This window comes from Epinephelus lanceolatus, chromosome 19 (assembly GCF_041903045.1).
Source record: "Epinephelus lanceolatus isolate andai-2023 chromosome 19, ASM4190304v1, whole genome shotgun sequence".
Classification (NCBI taxonomy): domain Eukaryota; kingdom Metazoa; phylum Chordata; class Actinopteri; order Perciformes; family Serranidae; genus Epinephelus; species Epinephelus lanceolatus.
The window spans coordinates 41,484,421-41,509,942 of NC_135752.1; the positions used below are offsets into that span (position 1 = coordinate 41,484,421).

At 43.1% G+C, this 25,522-nt stretch overlaps 2 protein-coding genes across 2 annotated transcripts in view; one reads left to right on the forward strand and one right to left on the reverse strand.

Moving 5' to 3' along the window:
- LOC117269783 (uncharacterized) overlaps positions 1 to 25,522 on the reverse strand; it is a 65,725-nt gene that overhangs the window by 25,544 nt on the left and 14,659 nt on the right. The window lies entirely within an intron of this gene.
- Positions 1 to 25,522, forward strand: part of LOC144458773 (uncharacterized) — a 51,091-nt gene that overhangs the window by 18,206 nt on the left and 7,363 nt on the right. The window contains exon 2 of the mRNA XM_078162217.1: positions 25,424 to 25,500. The gene's annotated coding sequence lies outside the window, so the exon portion shown is untranslated. The remainder of the gene's footprint in view (positions 1 to 25,423; positions 25,501 to 25,522) is intronic.

Below are 25,522 nucleotides of genomic sequence, written 5' to 3' on the forward strand. Positions count from 1 at the left end.
TGTTAGAGACATCAGGGAGTGTTAGAGACATCAGAGAGTGTTAGAGAGACATCAGGGAGTGTTAGAGACATCAGAGAGTGTTAGAGACATCAGAGAGTGTTAGAGAGACATCAGAGAGTGTTAGAGAGACATCAGAGAGTGTTAGAGACATCAGAGAGTGTTAGAGACATCAGAGAGTGTTAGAGACATCAGAGAGTGTTAGAGACATCAGAGAGTGTTAGAGACATCAGGAGTGTTAGAGAGACATCAGAGAGTGTTAGAGACATCAGGGAGTGTTAGAGACATCAGAGAGTGTTAGAGAGACATCAGAGAGTGTTAGAGAGACATCAGAGAGTGTTAGAGACATCAGAGAGTGTTAGAGACATCAGAGAGTGTTAGAGAGACATCAGAGAGTGTTAGAGAGACATCAGGGAGTGTTAGAGACATCAGAGAGTGTTAGAGACATCAGAGAGTGTTAGAGACATCAGGGAGTGTTAGAGACATCAGGGAGTGTTAGAGAGACATCAGAGAGTGTTAGAGACATCAGGGAGTGTTAGAGAGACATCAGAGAGTGTTAGAGACATCAGGAGTGTTAGAGACATCAGAGAGTGTTAGAGAGACATCAGAGAGTGTTAGAGAGACATCAGAGAGTGTTAGAGAGACATCAGAGAGTGTTAGAGACATCAGGGAGTGTTAGAGACATCAGAGAGTGTTAGAGAGACATCAGAGAGTGTTAGAGAGACATCAGAGAGTGTTAGAGACATCAGAGAGTGTTAGAGGACATCAGAGAGTGTTAGAGAGACATCAGAGAGTGTTAGAGAGACATCAGAGAGTGTTAGAGACATCAGGGAGTGTTAGAGACATCAGAGAGTGTAGAGAGACATCAGAGAGTGTTAGAGACATCAGAGAGTGTTAGAGACATCAGAGAGTGTTAGAGACATCAGAGAGTGTTAGAGAGACATCAGAGAGTGTTAGAGACATCAGAGAGTGTTAGAGACATCAGAGAGTGTTAGAGACATCAGAGAGTGTTAGAGAGACATCAGGGAGTGTTAGAGACATCAGAGAGTGTTAGAGACATCAGAGAGTGTTAGAGACATCAGGGAGTGTTAGAGAGACATCAGAGAGTGTTAGAGACATCAGGGAGTGTTAGAGACATCAGAGAGTGTTAGAGAGACATCAGAGAGTGTTAGAGACATCAGAGAGTGTTAGAGACATCAGAGAGTGTTAGAGAGACATCAGAGAGTGTTAGAGACATCAGAGAGTGTTAGAGAGACATCAGGGAGTGTTAGAGACATCAGAGAGTGTTAGAGACATCAGAGAGTGTTAGAGACATCAGAGAGTGTTAGAGAGACATCAGAGAGTGTTAGAGACATCAGGGAGTGTTAGAGAGACATCAGGAGTGTTAGAGAGACATCAGAGAGTGTTAGAGACATCAGGAGTGTTAGAGACATCAGAGAGTGTTAGAGAGACATCAGAGAGTGTTAGAGAGACATCAGAGAGTGTTAGAGAGACATCAGGAGTGTTAGAGACATCAGGGAGTGTTAGAGAGACATCAGAGAGTGTTAGAGACATCAGAGAGTGTTAGAGACATCAGAGAGTGTTAGAGAGACATCAGAGAGTGTTAGAGAGACATCAGGGAGTGTTAGAGAGACATCAGGGAGTGTTAGAGACATCAGGGAGTGTTAGAGAGACATCAGAGAGTGTTAGAGACATCAGGGAGTGTTAGAGACATCAGGGAGTGTTAGAGAGACATCAGAGAGTGTTAGAGACATCAGGGAGTGTTAGAGACATCAGAGAGTGTTAGAGAGACATCAGAGAGTGTTAGAGAGACATCAGGAGTGTTAGAGAGACATCAGGGAGTGTTAGAGACATCAGGAGTGTTAGAGAGACATCAGAGAGTGTTAGAGACATCAGGGAGTGTTAGAGACATCAGAGAGTGTTAGAGAGACATCAGAGAGTGTTAGAGGACATCAGAGAGTGTTAGAGAGACATCAGAGAGTGTTAGAGAGACATCAGAGAGTGTTAGAGAGACATCAGGGAGTGTTAGAGACATCAGGAGTGTTAGAGAGACATCAGGAGTGTTAGAGACATCAGGGAGTGTTAGAGAGACATCAGAGAGTGTTAGAGAGACATCAGGAAGTGTTAGAGAGACATCAGAGAGTGTTAGAGACATCAGGGAGTGTTAGAGAGACATCAGAGAGTGTTAGAGAGACATCAGGGAGTGTTAGAGACATCAGGGAGTGTTAGAGACATCAGGGAGTGTTAGAGAGACATCAGAGAGTGTTAGAGACATCAGAGAGTGTTAGAGACATCAGAGAGTGTTAGAGAGACATCAGAGAGTGTTAGAGAGACCATCAGGGAGTGTTAGAGAGACATCAGGGAGTGTTAGAGACATCAGGGAGTGTTAGAGACATCAGAGAGTGTTAGAGACATCAGGGAGTGTTAGAGACATCAGAGAGTGTTAGAGACATCAGAGAGTGTTAGAGACATCAGAGAGTGTTAGAGACATCAGAGAGTGTTAGAGACATCAGAGAGTGTTAGAGAGACATCAGAGAGTGTTAGAGAGACATCAGGGAGTGTTAGAGACATCAGGAGAGTGTTAGAGAGACATCAGAGAGTGTTAGAGACATCAGGGAGTGTTAGAGACATCAGAGAGTGTTAGAGAGACATCAGAGAGTGTTAGAGAGACATCAGGGAGTGTTAGAGAGACATCAGGGAGTGTTAGAGACATCAGAGAGTGTTAGAGAGACATCAGAGAGTGTTAGAGACATCAGGAGTGTTAGAGACATCAGGGAGTGTTAGAGAGACATCAGAGAGTGTTAGAGACATCAGGGAGTGTTAGAGACATCAGAGAGTGTTAGAGACATCAGGGAGTGTTAGAGAGACATCAGAGAGTGTTAGAGACATCAGAGAGTGTTAGAGACATCAGGGAGTGTTAGAGACATCAGAGAGTGTTAGAGACATCAGAGAGTGTTAGAGAGACATCAGAGAGTGTTAGAGAGACATCAGAGAGTGTTAGAGACATCAGAGAGTGTTAGAGACATCAGAGAGTGTTAGAGAGACATCAGAGAGTGTTAGAGAGACATCAGAGAGTGTTAGAGACATCAGAGAGTGTTAGAGACATCAGGGAGTGTTAGAGACATCAGAGAGTGTTAGAGAGACATCAGAGAGTGTTAGAGACATCAGAGAGTGTTAGAGACATCAGAGAGTGTTAGAGACATCAGAGAGTGTTAGAGAGACATCAGAGAGTGTTAGAGAGACATCAGGAGTGTTAGAGACATCAGGGAGTGTTAGAGACATCAGGAGTGTTAGAGACATCAGAGAGTGTTAGAGACATCAGGGAGTGTTAGAGACATCAGGGAGTGTTAGAGACATCAGAGAGTGTTAGAGACATCAGAGAGTGTTAGAGACATCAGGGAGGTTAGAGACATCAGAGAGTGTTAGAGACATCAGAGAGTGTTAGAGACATCAGAGAGTGTTAGAGAGACATCAGAGAGTGTTAGAGACATCAGAGAGTGTTAGAGACATCAGAGAGTGTTAGAGACATCAGAGAGTGTTAGAGAGACATCAGAGAGTGTTAGAGACATCGGAGTGTTAGAGACATCAGAGAGTGTTAGAGAGACATCAGAGAGTGTTAGAGACATCGGAGAGTGTTAGAGAGACATCAGAGAGTGTTAGAGACATCGAGAGTGTTAGAGAGACATCAGAGAGTGTTAGAGACATCAGAGAGTGTTAGAGAGACATCAGAGAGTGTTAGAGACATCAGAGAGTGTTAGAGAGACATCAGGAGTGTTAGAGACATCAGAGAGTGTTAGAGAGACATCAGGAGTGTTAGAGACATCAGAGAGTGTTAGAGACATCAGGAGTGTTAGAGACATCAGAGAGTGTTAGAGACATCAGAGAGTGTTAGAGACATCAGAGAGTGGAGAGACATCAAGGGTGTTAGAGAGACATCAGAGAGTGTTAGAGACATCAGGATAGTGTTAGAGAGACATCAGAGAGTGTTAGAGACATCAGGGAGTGTTAGAGAGACATCAGAGAGTGTTAGAGAGCATCAGGGAGTGTTAGAGACATCAGAGAGTGTTAGAGAGACATCAGGGAGTGTTAGAGACATCAGAGAGTGTTAGAGACATCAGAGAGTGTTAGAGACATCAGAGAGTGTTAGAGAGACATCAGAGAGTGTTAGAGAGACATCAGGGAGTGTTAGAGACATCAGGGAGTGTTAGAGACATCAGAGAGTGTTAGAGACATCAGAGAGTGTTAGAGAGACATCAGAGAGTGTTAGAGACATCAGGAGTGTTAGAGACATCAGAGAGTGTTAGAGAGACATCAGAGAGTGTTAGAGAGACATCAGGGAGTGTTAGAGAGACATCAGAGAGTGTTAGAGACATCAGGGAGTGTTAGAGACATCAGAGAGTGTTAGAGACATCAGAGAGTGTTAGAGAGACATCAGGAGTGTTAGAGAGACATCAGGGAGTGTTAGAGAGACATCAGAGAGTGTTAGAGACATCAGAGAGTGTTAGAGACATCAGAGAGTGTTAGAGACATCAGGGAGTGTTAGAGAGACATCAGAGAGTGTTAGAGACATCAGAGAGTGTTAGAGACATCAGAGAGTGTTAGAGAGACATCAGAGAGTGTTAGAGAGACATCAGGGAGTGTTAGAGAGACATCAGAGAGTGTTAGAGACATCAGAGAGTGTTAGAGACATCAGAGAGTGTTAGAGACATCAGGGAGTGTTAGAGACATCAGAGAGTGTTAGAGAGACATCAGAGAGTGTTAGAGACATCAGAGAGTGTTAGAGACATCAGAGAGTGTTAGAGAGACATCAGAGAGTGTTAGAGAGACATCAGAGAGTGTTAGAGACATCAGAGAGTGTTAGAGACATCAGAGAGTGTTAGAGAGACATCAGAGAGTGTTAGAGACATCAGGGAGTGTTAGAGACATCAGAGAGTGTTAGAGAGACATCAGAGAGTGTTAGAGAGACATCAGAGAGTGTTAGAGACATCAGGGAGTGTTAGAGACATCAGAGAGTGTTAGAGAGACATCAGAGAGTGTTAGAGACATCAGAGAGTGTTAGAGACATCAGGGAGTGTTAGAGAGACATCAGGGAGTGTTAGAGAGACATCAGGGAGTGTTAGAGACATCAGAGAGTGTTAGAGAGACATCAGAGAGTGTTAGAGACATCAGGGAGTGTTAGAGAGACATCAGAGAGTGTTAGAGACATCAGGGAGTGTTAGAGACATCAGAGAGTGTTAGAGACATCAGGGAGTGTTAGAGAGACATCAGAGAGTGTTAGAGACATCAGAGAGTGTTAGAGAGACATCAGAGAGTGTTAGAGACATCAGAGAGTGTTAGAGACATCAGAGAGTGTTAGAGACATCAGGGAGTGTTAGAGAGACATCAGAGAGTGTTAGAGACATCAGAGAGTGTTAGAGAGACATCAGGGAGTGTTAGAGACATCAGAGAGTGTTAGAGAGACATCAGAGAGTGTTAGAGACATCAGAGAGTGTTAGAGAGACATCAGGGAGTGTTAGAGAGACATCAGGGAGTGTTAGAGAGACATCAGAGAGTGTTAGAGACATCAGAGAGTGTTAGAGACATCAGAGAGTGTTAGAGACATCAGAGAGTGTTAGAGACATCAGAGAGTGTTAGAGAGACATCAGGGAGTGTTAGAGACATCAGAGAGTGTTAGAGACATCAGGGAGTGTTAGAGACATCAGAGAGTGTTAGAGACATCAGAGAGTGTTAGAGAGACATCAGGGAGTGTTAGAGAGACATCAGGGAGTGTTAGAGAGACATCAGGGAGTGTTAGAGACATCAGAGAGTGTTAGAGACATCAGAGAGTGTTAGAGACATCAGAGAGTGTTAGAGAGACATCAGGGAGTGTTAGAGACATCAGAGAGTGTTAGAGACATCAGGGAGTGTTAGAGAGACATCAGGGAGTGTTAGAGACATCAGAGAGTGTTAGAGAGACATCAGGGAGTGTTAGAGAGACATCAGGGAGTGTTAGAGACATCAGAGAGTGTTAGAGACATCAGAGAGTGTTAGAGAGACATCAGGGAGTGTTAGAGAGACATCAGGGAGTGTTAGAGACATCAGAGAGTGTTAGAGAGACATCAGGGAGTGTTAGAGAGACATCAGAGAGTGTTAGAGAGACATCAGGGAGTGTTAGAGACATCAGAGAGTGTTAGAGAGACATCAGGGAGTGTTAGAGAGACATCAGAGAGTGTTAGAGACATCAGAGAGTGTTAGAGAGACATCAGGGAGTGTTAGAGAGACATCAGAGAGTGTTAGAGACATCAGGGAGTGTTAGAGACATCAGAGAGTGTTAGAGACATCAGAGAGTGTTAGAGAGACATCAGGAGTGTTAGAGAGACATCAGAGAGTGTTAGAGACATCAGAGAGTGTTAGAGACATCAGAGAGTGTTAGAGAGACATCAGAGAGTGTTAGAGAGACATCAGAGAGTGTTAGAGAGACATCAGGGAGTGTTAGAGACATCAGGGAGTGTTAGAGAGACATCAGGGAGTGTTAGAGAGACATCAGAGAGTGTTAGAGACATCAGAGAGTGTTAGAGAGACATCAGGGAGTGTTAGAGAGACATCAGAGAGTGTTAGAGACATCAGGGAGTGTTAGAGAGACATCAGGGAGTGTTAGAGAGACATCAGAGAGTGTTAGAGACATCAGAGAGTGTTAGAGAGACATCAGGGAGTGTTAGAGAGACATCAGAGAGTGTTAGAGAGACATCAGGGAGTGTTAGAGAGACATCAGGGAGTGTTAGAGAGACATCAGAGAGTGTTAGAGACATCAGAGAGTGTTAGAGAGACATCAGGGAGTGTTAGAGAGACATCAGAGAGTGTTAGAGACATCAGAGAGTGTTAGAGACATCAGAGAGTGTTAGAGACATCAGAGAGTGTTAGAGAGACATCAGGGAGTGTTAGAGACATCAGAGAGTGTTAGAGAGACATCAGAGAGTGTTAGAGAGACATCAGAGAGTGTTAGAGAGACATCAGGGAGTGTTAGAGAGACATCAGGGAGTGTTAGAGACATCAGAGAGTGTTAGAGAGACATCAGGGAGTGTTAGAGACATCAGAGAGTGTTAGAGAGACATCAGAGAGTGTTAGAGACATCAGAGAGTGTTAGAGAGACATCAGAGAGTGTTAGAGAGACATCAGGGAGTGTTAGAGAGACATCAGAGAGTGTTAGAGACATCAGAGAGTGTTAGAGAGACATCAGGGAGTGTTAGAGAGACATCAGAGAGTGTTAGAGACATCAGAGAGTGTTAGAGAGACATCAGAGAGTGTTAGAGAGACATCAGGGAGTGTTAGAGAGACATCAGAGAGTGTTAGAGAGACATCAGAGAGTGTTAGAGACATCAGAGAGTGTTAGAGACATCAGAGAGTGTTAGAGAGACATCAGGGAGTGTTAGAGAGACATCAGAGAGTGTTAGAGACATCAGAGAGTGTTAGAGAGACATCAGGGAGTGTTAGAGAGACATCAGAGAGTGTTAGAGACATCAGGGAGTGTTAGAGACATCAGAGAGTGTTAGAGACATCAGAGAGTGTTAGAGAGACATCAGGGAGTGTTAGAGAGACATCAGAGAGTGTTAGAGACATCAGGGAGTGTTAGAGACATCAGAGAGTGTTAGAGACATCAGAGAGTGTTAGAGAGACATCAGAGAGTGTTAGAGAGACATCAGGGAGTGTTAGAGAGACATCAGAGAGTGTTAGAGACATCAGGGAGTGTTAGAGACATCAGAGAGTGTTAGAGACATCAGAGAGTGTTAGAGAGACATCAGAGAGTGTTAGAGAGACATCAGGGAGTGTTAGAGAGACATCAGGGAGTGTTAGAGACATCAGAGAGTGTTAGAGACATCAGAGAGTGTTAGAGACATCAGAGAGTGTTAGAGAGACATCAGAGAGTGTTAGAGACATCAGAGAGTGTTAGAGAGACATCAGAGAGTGTTAGAGAGACATCAGAGAGTGTTAGAGAGACATCAGAGAGTGTTAGAGAGACATCAGGGAGTGTTAGAGAGACATCAGAGAGTGTTAGAGAGACATCAGGGAGTGTTAGAGAGACATCAGAGAGTGTTAGAGAGACATCAGGGAGTGTTAGAGACATCAGAGAGTGTTAGAGAGACATCAGAGAGTGTTAGAGAGACATCAGAGAGTGTTAGAGAGACATCAGGGAGTGTTAGAGAGACATCAGGGAGTGTTAGAGAGACATCAGGGAGTGTTAGAGACATCAGGGAGTGTTAGAGAGACATCAGGGAGTGTTAGAGAGACATCAGGGAGTGTTAGAGAGACATCAGGGAGTGTTAGAGACATCAGAGAGTGTTAGAGAGACATCAGGGAGTGTTAGAGAGACATCAGAGAGTGTTAGAGAGACATCAGGGAGTGTTAGAGAGACATCAGGGAGTGTTAGAGAGACATCAGGGAGTGTTAGAGAGACATCAGGGAGTGTTAGAGAGACATCAGGGAGTGTTAGAGACATCAGAGAGTGTTAGAGAGACATCAGGGAGTGTTAGAGAGACATCAGGGAGTGTTAGAGAGACATCAGAGAGTGTTAGAGAGACATCAGGGAGTGTTAGAGACATCAGAGAGTGTTAGAGAGACATCAGGGAGTGTTAGAGAGACATCAGAGAGTGTTAGAGAGACATCAGGGAGTGTTAGAGACATCAGAGAGTGTTAGAGACATCAGAGAGTGTTAGAGACATCAGGGAGTGTTAGAGAGACATCAGAGAGTGTTAGAGACATCAGAGAGTGTTAGAGAGACATCAGAGAGTGTTAGAGACATCAGAGAGTGTTAGAGAGACATCAGAGAGTGTTAGAGAGACATCAGGGAGTGTTAGAGAGACATCAGAGAGTGTTAGAGAGACATCAGGGAGTGTTAGAGAGACATCAGAGAGTGTTAGAGAGACATCAGAGAGTGTTAGAGAGACATCAGGGAGTGTTAGAGAGACATCAGAGAGTGTTAGAGAGACATCAGGGAGTGTTAGAGACATCAGAGAGTGTTAGAGAGACATCAGAGAGTGTTAGAGACATCAGGGAGTGTTAGAGAGACATCAGAGAGTGTTAGAGAGACATCAGGGAGTGTTAGAGACATCAGAGAGTGTTAGAGACATCAGAGAGTGTTAGAGAGACATCAGAGAGTGTTAGAGAGACATCAGAGAGTGTTAGAGACATCAGAGAGTGTTAGAGAGACATCAGGGAGTGTTAGAGACATCAGGGAGTGTTAGAGACATCAGAGAGTGTTAGAGACATCAGAGAGTGTTAGAGAGACATCAGGGAGTGTTAGAGACATCAGAGAGTGTTAGAGACATCAGAGAGTGTTAGAGAGACATCAGAGAGTGTTAGAGACATCAGAGAGTGTTAGAGACATCAGAGAGTGTTAGAGAGACATCAGAGAGTGTTAGAGACATCAGAGAGTGTTAGAGACATCAGAGAGTGTTAGAGAGACATCAGAGAGTGTTAGAGAGACATCAGGGAGTGTTAGAGACATCAGAGAGTGTTAGAGAGACATCAGAGAGTGTTAGAGACATCAGGGAGTGTTAGAGAGACATCAGAGAGTGTTAGAGAGACATCAGAGAGTGTTAGAGAGACATCAGGGAGTGTTAGAGACATCAGGGAGTGTTAGAGAGACATCAGAGAGTGTTAGAGACATCAGAGAGTGTTAGAGAGACATCAGAGAGTGTTAGAGAGACATCAGGGAGTGTTAGAGACATCAGAGAGTGTTAGAGAGACATCAGAGAGTGTTAGAGAGACATCAGAGAGTGTTAGAGAGACATCAGGGAGTGTTAGAGAGACATCAGGGAGTGTTAGAGACATCAGGGAGTGTTAGAGAGACATCAGGGAGTGTTAGAGACATCAGAGAGTGTTAGAGACATCAGGGAGTGTTAGAGACATCAGAGAGTGTTAGAGACATCAGAGAGTGTTAGAGACATCAGGGAGTGTTAGAGACATCAGAGAGTGTTAGAGAGACATCAGGGAGTGTTAGAGAGACATCAGAGAGTGTTAGAGAGACATCAGAGAGTGTTAGAGACATCAGGGAGTGTTAGAGAGACATCAGGGAGTGTTAGAGAGACATCAGAGAGTGTTAGAGAGACATCAGAGAGTGTTAGAGAGACATCAGAGAGTGTTAGAGACATCAGGGAGTGTTAGAGAGACATCAGAGAGTGTTAGAGAGACATCAGGGAGTGTTAGAGAGACATCAGAGAGTGTTAGAGAGACATCAGGGAGTGTTAGAGAGACATCAGAGAGTGTTAGAGACATCAGAGAGTGTTAGAGAGACATCAGAGAGTGTTAGAGACATCAGAGAGTGTTAGAGAGACATCAGAGAGTGTTAGAGACATCAGAGAGTGTTAGAGAGACATCAGAGAGTGTTAGAGACATCAGGGAGTGTTAGAGAGACATCAGAGAGTGTTAGAGACATCAGAGAGTGTTAGAGAGACATCAGAGAGTGTTAGAGACATCAGAGAGTGTTAGAGAGACATCAGAGAGTGTTAGAGAGACATCAGGGAGTGTTAGAGACATCAGAGAGTGTTAGAGAGACATCAGGGAGTGTTAGAGAGACATCAGAGAGTGTTAGAGACATCAGAGAGTGTTAGAGAGACATCAGGGAGTGTTAGAGACATCAGAGAGTGTTAGAGACATCAGAGAGTGTTAGAGAGACATCAGAGAGTGTTAGAGAGACATCAGAGAGTGTTAGAGACATCAGAGAGTGTTAGAGAGACATCAGGGAGTGTTAGAGACATCAGAGAGTGTTAGAGACATCAGAGAGTGTTAGAGAGACATCAGGGAGTGTTAGAGACATCAGGGAGTGTTAGAGACATCAGAGAGTGTTAGAGACATCAGGGAGTGTTAGAGAGACATCAGAGAGTGTTAGAGACATCAGAGAGTGTTAGAGACATCAGAGAGTGTTAGAGAGACATCAGAGAGTGTTAGAGACATCAGAGAGTGTTAGAGAGACATCAGAGAGTGTTAGAGACATCAGAGAGTGTTAGAGAGACATCAGAGAGTGTTAGAGACATCAGAGAGTGTTAGAGACATCAGGGAGTGTTAGAGAGACATCAGAGAGTGTTAGAGACATCAGAGAGTGTTAGAGAGACATCAGAGAGTGTTAGAGAGACATCAGAGAGTGTTAGAGAGACATCAGGGAGTGTTAGAGACATCAGAGAGTGTTAGAGAGACATCAGAGAGTGTTAGAGAGACATCAGAGAGTGTTAGAGAGACATCAGGGAGTGTTAGAGAGACATCAGGGAGTGTTAGAGACATCAGGGAGTGTTAGAGAGACATCAGGGAGTGTTAGAGAGACATCAGAGAGTGTTAGAGAGACATCAGGGAGTGTTAGAGACATCAGAGAGTGTTAGAGACATCAGAGAGTGTTAGAGACATCAGGGAGTGTTAGAGACATCAGAGAGTGTTAGAGACATCAGAGAGTGTTAGAGACATCAGGGAGTGTTAGAGACATCAGAGAGTGTTAGAGAGACATCAGGGAGTGTTAGAGAGACATCAGAGAGTGTTAGAGACATCAGGGAGTGTTAGAGAGACATCAGGGAGTGTTAGAGAGACATCAGAGAGTGTTAGAGAGACATCAGAGAGTGTTAGAGACATCAGGGAGTGTTAGAGAGACATCAGAGAGTGTTAGAGAGACATCAGGGAGTGTTAGAGAGACATCAGAGAGTGTTAGAGACATCAGAGAGTGTTAGAGAGACATCAGAGAGTGTTAGAGACATCAGAGAGTGTTAGAGAGACATCAGAGAGTGTTAGAGACATCAGAAAGTGTTAGAGAGACATCAGAGAGTGTTAGAGACATCAGGGAGTGTTAGAGAGACATCAGAGAGTGTTAGAGACATCAGAGAGTGTTAGAGAGACATCAGAGAGTGTTAGAGACATCAGAGAGTGTTAGAGAGACATCAGAGAGTGTTAGAGAGACATCAGAGAGTGTTAGAGACATCAGAGAGTGTTAGAGACATCAGAGAGTGTTAGAGACATCAGAGAGTGTTAGAGACATCAGGGAGTGTTAGAGAGACATCAGAGAGTGTTAGAGACATCAGGGAGTGTTAGAGAGACATCAGAGAGTGTTAGAGAGACATCAGAGAGTGTTAGAGACATCAGAGAGTGTTAGAGACATCAGGGAGTGTTAGAGAGACATCAGGGAGTGTTAGAGAGACATCAGAGAGTGTTAGAGACATCAGGGAGTGTTAGAGAGACATCAGAGAGTGTTAGAGAGACATCAGAGAGTGTTAGAGACATCAGAGAGTGTTAGAGACATCAGGGAGTGTTAGAGAGACATCAGAGAGTGTTAGAGAGACATCAGAGAGTGTTAGAGACATCAGGGAGTGTTAGAGAGACATCAGAGAGTGTTAGAGAGACATCAGAGAGTGTTAGAGACATCAGAGAGTGTTAGAGAGACATCAGAGAGTGTTAGAGAGACATCAGGGAGTGTTAGAGACATCAGAGAGTGTTAGTTAGTTGTACAAATGATGAAAATGATCAGGAGAAAAACAGTTTATTCTGAGAATGGGTGAAGGTGAGTAAAGTGCTTTGGGTGCTTGGAGGAGTACAGAATAATGCTATATAAATGCAGCACATTCAGCATTGCCCAGCCAGACACCCGGTTCATTCTTCGGCTCTCTTTTCTGCTCCCTCTCAAGCTTCCTGATTGTGTCTTTGGTATCTTGAGTTTGTCTCCTGTAGCCACACTCTGGCAAATGCTGGCCATGGCAGGGTCCAACAAAACAACCCAGCGTTCTGGAAACAGCACCATTTGTCAAAACTCGTACCAGAATCAGCCTGTTTCATCGTAAACAACCAATAAATGAGGCTTAAAGTGGAAAATGGCCGGAATATTCTTTTAAGTCCTTCATCCGTGTTGTGGTCCGTAACATTTCAGTCTCAGCGCTTTGAAATAACAGGCAGGGGAAACAGAAGAACACATTACTTACTGGACATCCAGCTAGCCAATTCCACTTAGCAGACATATTTGAAGAGAAGCCCTGTGTGAATGTCCTCCCACGATCAGTTGTCTGCTGCGAGATGTTTAAATCCGGACAGTCGGGTCCCAAGTCCTTCACCCTTTTCTTGTCCACATCTGACTGACGAAAAAAATGGTGTTTGACGTAATGAAACAATAGAGTTTTCCTTGACTGCAGTTGCCATGATCCTTTCACAAACTGATGAGTCTCCGCCAGTAGCCGTCTTCTCTTCTCTGTAACTAGTTACAGTTGTGGAATGCTTGCTGATGGACGTATTTGATTCAATGAACTGTCCAATCACGTTAAGATTAAAAATGTGGAAAACAATGCCATTGGTCTGAGCGCACAGAGGTGCGAACTACAAGCGAATTTTCATGTGCCAATGAAAAGCTGCCTGTGCTTGTAAGAGAGCAAAAAGTTTGCTAGCTCTCATAGACTCCAGTGTTACTGGCGCCCTTACAAGAGTGTACATAATATGAATATTATATAATTAAACACATCATTAGTAAAACAACATATCTTATGGTATCTTAAAAAATTACTTAAACTCTTCATTTTACTTAATTATACCTGTTTAGGATTTATTAGGAAATGAATGGGAGAAACCAAAATATTTTTGACTCTGAATACAGTGAATGAAATGATCTGACACTCAAATCACATCATTAGTGCACTGAAATATGTTTGGATGATATTTAAGGTGGAAAATTTGTATTTTATTTTGATCATTTCCATTTAATGAATGAATAAAAGCGTTAGTTATCAACAGCAAAATTAGTATCAGTAGGTTGCATGGCAACCAAAATAAAAAACATATTGCAATGTATAAAATGGTAAATGGACCTGCATTTGTATAGCACCTTTCTAGTCATCTAGTGACCACTCAAAGCGCTTTTTACACTATGAGTCACGTTCACCCATTCACACACACATTCACACACTGGTGGCCGAGGCTAGCATACAAGCATACAAGTACTCAGTTTTAACACACTCACACACCGATGGAACAGCCATCGGGAGCAATTTGGGGTTCAGTGTCTTGCTCAAGGATACTTCGACATGCAGACTGGAGGAGCCCGGGATCGAACCTCTGATCTTTTGATTGGTGGACGACCCGCTCTACCTCTGAGCCACAGCCGCCCCCACATAGTTCACGTGTGGCAGTAGTACAGAAGTGTACTTTTGTCGTTTGATTTCTTTGAATCAAATCAGATGAATTCTCAACTGATTTTGCAACTTGATTTTTCTTTTGACCAGAAACATTTACATTTTACATATTTAGTCATTTAGCAAACGCTTTTATCCAAAGCAACTTACAAGGGAGAAATAATACTCAAGCTACGTTGCAGCAGAGACCTTCGTGTAAAAAATAAATACTAATCTACTGGTGGTGGTTAGTGAAGTCCACCCTTCCCTATAAAGCGCCTCGGGTGTCTAGAAAAGCGCTATATAAATGTAACTTCATTCACATTTAGTTCTCTATTCTCAAATTGGCCTGGAAGGGTCAAAATCTTGAAACCCATGGCAAAAGTGATTTTCAAGTTTAGCCGAGAGCTAGAAAGGAAAAATAAATGCAAAAAAAGTTTGAAATAGTACAAATAATACAAAATGTATTTTAATGACATCCATGATCCTTCGTCCACCTATAGGCTGTGTCATTTAGCCATTTGTTTTAAGCAATTATTCCCATAATATTTGTGGTGGACTAAATGGGGCTAGGTTGACTAAACATGGAAATCACTTTTGAGATGGGTTTCAAGATTTTAACCCCTTCCAGGCCAGTTTGAACACATAATGATGCTGTTTTTTTGGAGGGCAAAAAGACAAAAGGGGGGTAGAGGACACAGAAATGCTTTTGCAATAGATGTCTTTGGTGGTAATCACAAGGTTAAGTGTGTCAGTGACCCCCAAGAAGTCTGGTTTGGGTGACATAATCATACATCCACCCCCCCAGCCCCCCTCTCACCTCCCTCCCACTGACTCCCATATTATAAAATACCAAAAAACCCACATTTTGATCCAGTTGTTGATGCTAAAAATGAAGAAAAGCACATCATTTCTCTATTGTCAGTGGTTTCCCTGTGGTGAAAGAGGTGTACCATAGAAATAAAGGAAAAATGAGAGTCCACAGGCTGGAAGTTCACCTCCTCCTTCTCCTCTGTCTGTCTCAAGTGGAAGTTTGTCTGAATCCAGCCTCCAAAATCATGTCTCTGGCTTCAGTGATGGTCAGTCTCTTCTTTTCTCTCTCTGCCATTTCTCTTTGTCTTTTCCTCTGACTGTCTTGGGAAAAATGAGCTCTGTACTCACCCACCTCAACTCTACACTGCATTTTTGTAAACTAAATGGAGCTTTGTTGTGATGACCTCAGCACTGTTACTGGGGGAAACCTTTGACGTGCTGCAGGCGCAGTGTGTGAAGGAGTCCATTGATGGAATATGAACTTGAACCCCTTGATTACAATTTTTGACCTCTTTCACACCAAAGGAACCCCTGACAACAGAGAAATATTGTTTTCTTTTGCTGCAATGGCAGTGGGATCAAAACGTGTGGGTTTTGGTGTTTTTTATAATGGGAGTCAAAGGGAGGGAGGTGAGAGGGGGGCTGGGGATGGGAGTAGGATCATGCCATCCAAACCCCCTTTGGTGGGGATCACTGGCCCATGTAGCCCTGTAATAAGCACCAACATGATCCACCGCAAAAATTATTGTTGTGTCCCAAACCCCCCTTTTGTGTGTTTCCCACCCCAGCAAACAGCACCCAGACGTGTTCAAACTGGCCTGAAAGGGTTAAAATCTTAATACCCACGGCAAAAGTGACTTTTAAGGTTGGCTAAGACCTAGAAAGGAAAAATCAATACAGAAAAGTTTTGAAATAGTACTTCAAAAAACATATTTTGGGTGAAGAATTAGAGGTGGACAAAAATGTCCACCTCTAATTCAACATTATTATATGAACTTCAACCTTAGTCAACTTATGCAATATAAAACATTTACCTGATTAATGATTAAATCTTACACTACATTACACCAGCAGTAAGATTTTAAAATCCATTCTTTGACTCACAGGAAGTCAGTGTAGCAATTTAATGACCGGTGTAATATGGTCCAGTTTCCTGGTGTTTGTAAGGACTCTGGCGGCAGCGTTCTGAATCAGCTGCAGCTGTCTGATTGATTTTTCCTTAAGGCCTGTAAATAAGCCATTGCAATAATCCAACCTACTAAAAATGAATGCATGAATAAGTTTTTCCATGTCTTGTTTAGACAGAAACCCCTTGATTCTAGCTATGTTTTTCAGGCGGTAATAGGTAGATTTAGTAATAAACTTTAAATGGCTGTTGAAGTTCAGTTCTGAGTCAATAATAACACCAAGATTTCTGGCTTGGATTTAGCTGGAGAAAATTCTGGCACATCCAGTCATTGATTTGATGAATACAGTTACTCAGTGAGAGTAAGGGACTGTAGTCATGTGATGACACTGAGATATAGAGTTGTGTGTCGTCGGCATACGTATGATAGCAGATGTTGTGATGTTCCATAATCTGGGCTAGGGGTAGCATATAGATGTTGAATAGAAGTGGTCCGAGAATGGACCCTTGAGGAACCCCACATGCGATCATAGTTCGCTCAGATTCATGGTTACCAATTGACACAAAAAAGTCCCTATCTTGTAAGTAAGATTTGAACCATTGTAGCACAGTGCCGGTGAGTCCCACCCACTTTTCCAATCTGCTAAGTAGTGTGTTATGATCAACTGTATCAAATGCAGCACTGAGATCTAGTAATACCAGGACAGAGGATTTGCATGCATCATTATTCTGATGAATATCATTAAAGACGTTGATAAGTACAGTCTCAGTGCTGTGGTGTGGCCGAAATCCAGACTGAAATGTGTTAAAAAGATTGTTTTGCATCATAAAAGTATGGATTTGACAACCCTTTCAATGATTTTCCCCAAAAATAGCAGATTTGATATTGGCCTATAGTTACTAATTGTTGTGGCGTCCAGATTTGATTTTTTTAGGAGAGGTTTTATTACTGCAGTTTTCAAGGCCTGGGAAAACTGGCCTGCTTTAAGAGAAGTATTTATTATCTGCAGTACATCTGGAGCTATGCAGTTAAAAATGGTTTTAAAAAAGTTTGAAGGCAGAATATCAAGGCAGCATGTTGTGGGCTTTAATTTTGAAACCGTTTCTGTTAGAGTTGTGTAATCTAGGAGGCTAAAATGTCCTAGATTAACCGGAGGACAGGAAGGCACAAGTGTTATCATTCCTGAGCTGGAGCTGCACACTGCCTGTCTTATCTGTAATATTTTGTTTGTGAAGAAGGCTGCAAAGTCATTACATGACTTGTTGGACAGTAGTTCAGGAGGGAGTGATGCTGTGGGGTTGGTCAGTCTGTCCACTACAGAAAAAAGTGTGCGGGCATTATTACTGTTTCTATTGATAATCTCTGAAAAATATGATTGCCTTGCATTCTTCAGTTCCTGGTTATAGTTGTGAAGACTCTCTTTATAAATGTCGTAATATACCTGGAGTTTGTTTTTTCGCCACCTGCGTTCAGCTTGTCTATATACTCTTTTGTATTCTTTAATCAGTGTGGCGTTTCTCCAGGGTGCCTTTTTCCTACCTGACATAACTTTGGTCTTAATTGGGGCGATAGAATCAATAACAGTCATAACATTGGAACTAAAACTGCTTACAAGGTCATCAACTAGAGCTGAGGGCAGGGTTTGTGATGGTGTAAAACCCTGGGTGAATAATGCACAGGTGTTATCATTTATATAACGCTTTCTGATCACCTCTGCTTCACTTTTCATAGGATTAGCAAGGGTGGTCATTATGAATGAAACACAGTAATGGTCAGATATCGTTCACCACAACCTCAGAGATATTAAGACCTTTGGAAATAATTAGATCTAATATGTGTCCTCTGTTATGTGTTGGTTCTGTGACATGCTGAGAAAGCCCAAAGTTATCCAGAATATTTAACAGTTCCTTAGCACACCCATCTGTAAGATTATCAACATGAATGTTAAAATCTCCCACTAAAACAACACAGTCAAAATCCATTCATACAATAGACAGCAATTTGGCAAACTCATCAAAAAACCTTGCATCATATTTGGGGGGTCTGTAGATGGTCACTAAAATTGCTCGACAGGGGGATTTTAACTGAGTGGCAACATATTCAAAGGAGTCAAATTGACCATAAAACATTTGCTTACACTGGAAGCTGTCCTTGAACAGAGTGGCAACTCCGCCTCCTCTCTTACGTATTCTTGCTTCACTAAAGAAACTAAAGTTTGGAGGGGTTGTCTCAATTAAAACTGCTGCACTATTTTCCTGACCTAGCCAAGTTTCGGTTAAAAACATAAAATCAAGTTTGTGCTTGTTAATAAAATCATTGATTAAGAAGGATTTGCCAGCCAGAGACCTGATATTTAGAAGTGCTAGTTGTGAAACGTTATCTGGCATAAGTTTAGAGACAGACTGTGTTTGACATGAGATACATATCAGATTTGATGGGTTGACTGTCCTTGATTTTCTGCAGTTGTTTTTATTTTCGCCATGCCGCTGGCTGAGTGACATTGCCGGCATAAGGGGGAAAGCGGCATGGTGACTGTCCTGTCTTTTCTTTTCTTGACATTCTTGCTGGGACAGAGACAATCTCTGCAGGCTTCTTGTAATGTGGTGGACAGAGTCACAGACCGTGACGTCATCATCATGGGAGGCGGTTGTTGTTTTTGGAGCAGTAACTGTCTGTCTGTCTGCTCCCTGTGTGCTGACCTTCCTGCTTATCAGTGCATATATGTTCTGATAAGATGACTCAATGGTGTGACGTATGTTGCAGCCAAGATATCTGGAGCCAAGGTTGTTTGGGTGAATCCCGTCTGGCATGAAGCGGCTTTTTATGTTCCAAAAAATATTAAAATTGTCAATAAATCCAACCTGTTGCTCGAGGCAGGCTGATGACAGCCAGGTGCTTAAGCCAAGGAGTCTGCTGAAGGACTCACAACCTCTGCCGAGTGTTGGGATAGGTCCAGAGATGAAAGACACTCCTGAGTGAAGATTTTTAAGTGTTTCCAATAAAAACAAAAAGTCTTTCTTTAGGGTCTCAGACCCAGATTTATTCGTGAGGATGTCAAATGAGCCAGCATGAATAACAATCTTCTTAATATGTGGCCGTGTAGACATGATGTCTGGTAGCACAGCTGCCACCTCTCTGACTGATGTGTTATTCACAGTTAGATTTTCAGTCCTGGCCATTTCCACCTGCCTCATTATAAAATCCCCACTCAGAATAGTGTCTATCCTCTTAGCTTTGTTTTTGGCAGAATGCTCTCTGGCTCTCGGCCTGGCACTGGCTTGTGACCCGTTAACATGAGTTAAGCGACTCTGTTTCCTCTGTTGCTGCTCTGTTTCCGTGGTGTGTGCGAGGGGGGACACAGAGCTGTCCATGAGGACCGGACGCTGCTAGCTGTTAGCCGGGAGGGGAGCTGCCAGGAGGGGAGCTGCCGGGAGGGGAGCTGCCGGCAGAGGATGACTCCCGGGCTGGGGAGACGTGGGACGGGCTGCATCATCCTTGAGCTCATCAGAGTCCGGAGCTTCAACCCGCGATGACAGAGGCTCAAATCTGTTGGAAAGGCTGAGGTGGGATGAGAGACCGACGCTGAGCGAGGTCCTTTTTTTGTTCCGTAACACCACCTCCGACCATTGCGGCTTACGACGGGGCGTTGAACTGCTGGGCTGCAGAGGAGAGGAGGTAGGATCCTAGGCTTCTGTGTCCTGAAGAGCAGCTTTTAATGAGGCGATCTGTAGAGACTGCTCGTGAGCCACGTCCAGGGTGTTTGTCAGCAGCTCAGATTGGGACTTGAGTTCCGCTGACAGCCTTCGGATGTCTTCCTTGAGGTTGGCAATGATCCTGTCTTTCTTAACAAGTTGCTGGTTTTCATCGGGAGGGCGGGATGTAGCCATTAGCTTAGCAAACCAAGCTAAGTTGCTACAGGTTGCTTCACAAGTCAGCTCCGCTCAGGCTTGCACTGTGCCTCAGCCCTGCTCACACCGTACTAAAGTTGTGAAAAAGTGGTGAAAATATGGCAGTAGTCCTCTGTATCTCTCACAAATTAAGGTCCCAATGCTTTATACGTATCCAGGTTCTACTTTCTGTAGCTTTTAGCAGGAAAAACAAGAATAAAAGCAAAAGAATGTAAGCAAAGCGGAGCGCAAGCAGCAGAGCGTCTGTACTGTAAGAAAGCCGGAAGCATCACCCATAAAGAAAAAGGGTTGGGATGCCTTCAGATTTTTCATTCATGTAAAGGGTGCCGGGACTGAAAAAAGGTTGAGAAACGCTGCTTTAGACACCTGCAAAATTCTGAGGGGCAGATTATCACAAATATCTCAAAAATTGATACAGTTCTGTAGTGTGATGTCCTCATTTGATCTTATGCTTTGTCCTTGTGACGAAGTGGGTGAGAATGCACCTTCACTCACCACCTGTCCCTTACATGCTCAGTGTATACAGTATACCATGTTACTTTTACATACGTTTATTTTGCTATAATTTACCATTGTTTTCGTAACATTACACCACTTATTATCCCGGGTTTGTTTGTGTTCTTGTTATGTTACAGTTAACATCAATGTATATGAGTAAATTAAAACAAACACACAGTCATTAGTTGGTTTCAGTTACCTTTATTGTGTTTCAGGTTTGAACTTAGTCAAATTGTTTGTTCCTTTGTCTGTACTTACCTCTGTTTGTTCCTTTGTTCAGACCCACCATGCAGGATTGTTTGAAAGGCCGCCGCCCAGCACTTCCTGTCTTTTATAGTTTTAGTGATGTCATCAATGACATTATTGGGCTGAACTAAGTGGAGGGGTTTTCTTTTTGTAGGAATATTTCTTTTGTTTGTTTAGTGCAGTTTAAAGTAACCGGTTAGGATTATTTACTTTTAGTAGTTCATTTAGTGATGTAAATGTGCTTGTAAGTTAATCCTAGGTGTTTATTTGATTTCCTTGTGTTAAGGTTACTGTGTATTGCAACCTCCTTTTGTTCTGGTAGGGGCTGAGGCAGTCTAACGCCAGATTTCCACTGGATGCGTGTCCGTGGCGGAACGGCAGCGCTGGTTATCCGCTGCGTGCTCCGCCGTCCGTCAATACCCACCGGCTGCGTTTGCTGTGTGGAGCGGTGCATCTCCGCCGGAAGACATCTCAGTGCACTGCCATGATTAACATCTCCTCGTCCATGGTGTTTACGGGGTGAAATGACGTCTGAAAACCTCTGACCTGTTGACTTCAGGCCTGCCTCCGCCCATTATGTAGTTTTCAAGGTGTAGTGCAGGGAAATATGATCCGCCGTGAACACTGTGTATTTTATTTTGAAAATCAATCGGATGTTTTATTTTGTTTCTGTGCGCGACTTCCTGCCCCACACGATCTGCTCTGTGCTGAATTGCTGCGTTGTGCTCCGGCGTCCGGCAAAAATAGAAGTGCTGCGTATCTGTTGCTCCGGAGCTGTGACAGAGCCGGAACGCAACACAGCCACAGCTGGTGGAAACACACACATTGACTAGAACTGAATCCTGAATCCAACCAACACGCATCTGGTGGAAATTGGCCGTAAGTGTGAGTCAGTCCCTCTATATAAAGGCAGTTGAGGTTTGGGCTCGAGGCTGAGAGGAGAGGCCGTGCTGCTGTGAACATGTGCCCTTATGTTTGATTTATTATGAGTTAATTTTCCTCAGTTATTTGCTTGGCTTTTTGTTTGGGTTTTTGTTTGTTTTTGCCTAATTTGCACATGTAATGGCGAGCACTGTAAATAAATTTACACTTTGGTGGAGCCAAGAAGTCTGCTGAGTCTGCCTACCTACCACCTTCCTTGACACTCGAGCTAAACTATTTCACAGTCCTCAAGTTGACCTTTAAAACACATGTTGAAGCAATGTACTCTGCTCACTTACATCCAGTCACACATTGGTTTACTGTTTCATGTACAGACTGTAATGGAGAGTTCCTAGGGTTCAATGTGCACTATTTTTAGCCCGGGCTAATATGGCCTGGAAATATGAATTGTTCTCAGGTTGCTCGGAAAAAGATTACACAGTTAAAATTGGCTTCGGCAAAAAAGGGAAAACCCATGCCACCATTATGTTTGGGCTCAGGTGGGCAGGATTAAAGAAAAGAGGCGAAGATTCGACAGAAGACAAAGTCGGGAGCCACCAGGCCCAACTCAAGGCCCGAAATCTGCTTCATCAGTTCTCAAAAATGAAAATATAGTCTAAGTGTCATTTTGAAGACCTACAAAATGATGTTTGAATGAAGTTTGGACGTTAAGCAGTTCAAGATGAATTAATTCTGGTTAGAAGAATTATAAAGACGTTAAGAAGCCAAGGGTCCTTGGCCCTCGAAATGAAGCAACGAGGGGTAGGGGTTGGTTGAAATCTTTCCCTAGGAATTGGGACACCACTCACTACGTCACTACGTCAGTTACGTTCACACATATGTAACTATTTTAAACAGGAAGCTGCGAGCCATCTACATTTCCAACCGGCATCTACAATGGAGTCTCCAGTTGAGTTCATCCTACCGATCACATTTGCTGCATTAATCATGCTTCGTTTGATGAACGACAGACGACAGGGGATTTCTGCTAGCTAGCTAACCAGCTAACATTACGAGGCAGCATAGTTATACTAGCTGGCGTGTTATCGTAATGTGAAAAATCCGACAATTTTGCAGAACAGGACAGATGACAGATACTGCGAGCTAGCTAGCTAGCTAACAAGCAACCTGACGATGGTAACGTTAGCTATGTATGAACTTTTTTCCTCGTCTCTTGCTCGGTGGTAGCCATGGTGACGTCTACCCCTCGCTGGCAAGTCAGCATCTGAAATCCCTCGCTCCGAAGGGCTAGTTTCATACCCACTACCCCTCGTTATGACCCCTACCCCTACACGCAGAAAGGAATTGGGACACCACTACCCCTCGCAGGAACATGCAAATGTAGGGGTAGGGCTAAGGGGGGGTATTGGGATGGGCCCTAAGTCTTACATATGTGGAATTGGCCCTAATTTTTCTAACAGAATAGAGTCCTTTTATAATGACACATGTAGCTCAGTAGCACTCTCTCAGGGCACCGCCCCTCATTTCACCATGAAGCGTTAAACAAGGATGAAACATCTCCCCATTCTTATTTGTTTTGGCAGCAGAAATGTGAGCAATTCATATTCAAAAATCTGATGAATGTTTTTGATGAACAGATAGTTATAAGCCAACTGGCTTTGTAAAAAAAAATTAGAACAAATCCCCAAAGTCTTTGAATTAATTGATGTGTTTTCTAAAGCATCAGGTTGAACACTTAATCACAATAAATAAAATATCTTGGAATTCATAACCAAAGATGCAAAAACCAGTGAAACTTTAAATTTACAAGAACGAATGTAAATCTAAGCTCAATATGTGGTTCCAAAGGGACCTGACAGTCTTTGGTAAATGGGTCTGCATTTGTATAGCACCTTTCTAGTCATCCAACCACTCAAAGCGCTTTTTACATTATGAGTCACATTCACCCATTCACACACATTCATACACTGGTGGCAAAGGCTACCATACAAGGTGCCAGGTGGTTTTTAACACAGTAACACACTGATGGAATTTGGGGTTCAGTATCTTGTGCAAGGTCACTTCAGCAGGCAGACTGGAGGAGCCGGGGATCGAACTGCTGATCTTTTGATTGGTGGACGAGCCGCTCCACCTCTGAGCCACAGCCGCCCCAGCCAGGACTGGCTATCTTTGGAAGAACATACTTAAGACAAAACTCTATACCAAGCATTTCTTTGAACAAACCTCTTGGGAGACGACACCAAATACAGTTTTTGTTCAGCAGGAAAGATTTTAGCCACTTTAACTTTAACACAGCATTTAAATGTGATTTTCAGGTTGAAACACTTCCAACCAAACAGGTGTTGTTATGTTGGAAACTCATGTACACACACGATTTTACTCCTCATCAAACCCCAATCTGGAACAACAGATATGTACAATGGCTACTTACAGCACTGGATGGATGAAAGTATCTGGTCAGTGACCCGTCTAATCAATGACCAGGGATGTTGGCGATCTTATGAGAACTTTAGCTCGAAACACAACACAACTTGAACACGTGATCAATTTGATGAACTTATCAGAGCGATCCCTGAGTCAGTCAGAATGTTAGCCCAAAACATAGAAACACACTCAGGTGTGATGAATCCACCTGCACTGCATTTTAATGGTCTTGATTTTCCGGCTGAGGAAAATTCAAATAAAGTCATACGTAATCACCTGAAGAATAGAAACTCCATTGTAGGTTTTATCTAAACAGAGTTATTTGCATTATAAAAGCCGTCGTGGCGGTTCTAGTGTTAATGATTGTTTCCTCATTCATACCAAAAATGTTCACACGAGGGTGAAAAATGCATTCTCTGCGTCTTCTTTCATCGTTGCAATGTCTCCTTGCAACAATAACCGCAGCCATGTGTGCGCAATTACACATACAAACCGTTTGCACCTCCCTTTGACACGTGTTAAATATAGACGCAGTTTCTATGAACAAAACTGCTTTCAGGTTTGATAAATCACTTTGCGTGTGCTAAATTAATATATTTACATGTTTTCCTCCAGTACACACACAATTGCGTGTAAACGCCCCATATTGCACATTCATTGCTGCAAACGTACTAACTGAATGCAGACATGCTATTTTGCACCTTTGAAAGATGCAACCCTTAATGTGCACTGTTAGTACATCAGTTTGTAAATTCTTTTGCACGTACAGTGAGTTTGCACCCGTTTTTATACATGCTAACCTTTAGTAGATCCGGCCCTAAGTGTGATCTGACTCTGAACAACCTGATACTGGTGCACACACACATCCAAATGGAGGAAGACAAAGGCCCTTTTTCTGTTTTTAAAAAGACTCTTATGGACGATCAGCTCAGTGCTTTGACACTAATGGGAATAAACATGCAAAGTCTCCTCACAGCATATGAAAGATGAAAATATTCGAGGACCCCGAGAGAAAGAGTGCAGAACTATGAATTTGCTTTATTTGTTTTCACTGTCTTTATGTTAAATGTTAAATGTGCATTGTAGGTTGAGACGTGTTCATTGTGGTTTGTGTGTTGATGTTTTGTGAATGATTCATTTTCAGTAAACAATCAATCAAATAAACAGAGGAGCTCCTGCAGCTCCCTCCTCTCTGGCTCTCTGATGTCACAGTGTGGAGCCTCAACACGCCAAGAGGAGGAGCACAAGGCTGCTCAGCTTACAGTGTGCTCAAAGGTTATTATGGGCCCAGTGGTTATTATGGGCCCAGTGGAATGAAAAAGTGTCAGGAGCTTCTTTCTGATTGGTTGAGAGACGTTATCACACACTGCTGCTGAGTGTTTACTGTCTCTGCTGCTGATTGGCTGCTGTGATCACATGATTTCAGAGAATCGTCTCAGAGAAGGTGAAACTTAACTGGACAGACTGAGCTCAGAGCTGCTGCGACTGCTGACACCTCAACAGGTAAGAGTCATCATCATCATCA